This window comes from Arachis hypogaea, chromosome 11, assembly GCF_003086295.3.
Source record: "Arachis hypogaea cultivar Tifrunner chromosome 11, arahy.Tifrunner.gnm2.J5K5, whole genome shotgun sequence".
NCBI classification, from domain to species: Eukaryota; Viridiplantae; Streptophyta; class Magnoliopsida; order Fabales; family Fabaceae; genus Arachis; species Arachis hypogaea.
Genome location: NC_092046.1, coordinates 78,643,168 through 78,644,799, shown reverse-complemented (window position 1 = coordinate 78,644,799; position 1,632 = coordinate 78,643,168).

Here is a 1,632-nt window from a genome sequence, read left to right as displayed (position 1 = left end):
TCTTCTAATCATGTTTTCCAAAATTTGATTTTCTTCTAACAATCAACATTTATTCAATGCATGCATACATTCATCATGAGGTCTTTCATTTAGGTTGTAATGGGGTTAGGGTCAAGGTAGGATCATTTATGGTCAAGTGGGCTAGGATTTGAATCTTTGATTAGCATAGACTTTCCCACCCAACCTATCTAATGACCTATACAAATGCGAGCTATTCTAACTACCCATTCTTCACTTTTTGTTACATACTCATGCATTTTCTTTTCATTTCTCAATACTTGTGCATTGATTCCTAGTGAGCTTCACTTTGGGGCATTTTGTCCCCTTTTATTTTTTTTTCTCTTTTTTTTTTCTTCTCTTTTCCTTTCATTTTATTTTTTTCTTTTCATCATTTTTTTTCTTTCCTTTATATATATATATTTTTTCTTTTTCTTCTTTCAAACTAAATACAAGAACATCAATGCATAAGGTCTCTACATTTGATTAATACATGAATATGTGCCCAATTCCTAAACATAAAAGTGTATTGCCCCTTTTTATCCCATCCAATGTTCCCAAGCCTCACCAACTTTGAATAATAAAACACTCTCACTAGCCTAAGCCAATCAAGGATCCAAACAAGGACTTTTCATTGGTTTTCCGCCTTGGGCTTGTAATGAGCTAAAATAAGAATGAGTTGGTTAAGCATAGGCTCAAAATTGGCTAACAATGGAGAGTAAAAGGTTGGCTATTTGGGTAAGTGGCAAATGAAATAATGGCCTCAATCATATAAATGCACATACACAAGAATTAAACGGATATATAGAATCAAGCAAATTAAGGGTCATAATCATGGAAAGAGAACAATTTCACACAAGAATGGGAAATAAATGGTTATAAAATGTAACCACATCAATAGGCTCAAGTCTCACAAGCTTGTGTTCTCAATTCAATACATGCTTCACAAGGTATGAAATTCAAGCAAGTTTCAAAAATTCTTCTTTTTTTTTTTCAATCAGTTGGGTTAATGCCCTATATTTAACTCCTTGAAAAACCTCAATGTTTGACTAAGCATTGTTGTGATTGAAAAGTTCAAAAATTTTCTTAGTTCACCCTTTTCTTTTTCACTTAGAATCAATATAATATGCAAAAAAGGTGCCTAAGTTTTACTTAAAACATGATTTCTAATCACAACCGCAAACTAAAAACAAAGATAAACAAAATGTATAAAGAAGAATCCACTAAAAGTACGGAATCTATCATCCAAAAGATCTAAAAATATCCAAAAGCATCCAATAATATCTAGAAGCATCAAAATGTCTAAAATCCAAAATAAGCAATAAAAGTATCCAAAGCAAACTAAATGCAAATGCATCGAAATATATACAAGGATGTGCAAAATGAGATAACTAGGCCGAAAAAGTTCACCGGTTCCCAAATAATGCTACCGGTGCCCTCCCCACACTTAAAACCAAGCATCGTCCTCGATGCTAAACCGGAGGATTAGTGGGAGGTACAACGATAGGCTCTGGCTCTAACTGTGGCTATGGGACCGGCTGAGTCTCCTGTGTCTGAGGTGGTGCCTCCATATGTGCTGGCTCTGTAGTGTCAGGGGCATCCTGCTGAGCTGGTGCCTCCGCGTCCTCCTCCTGA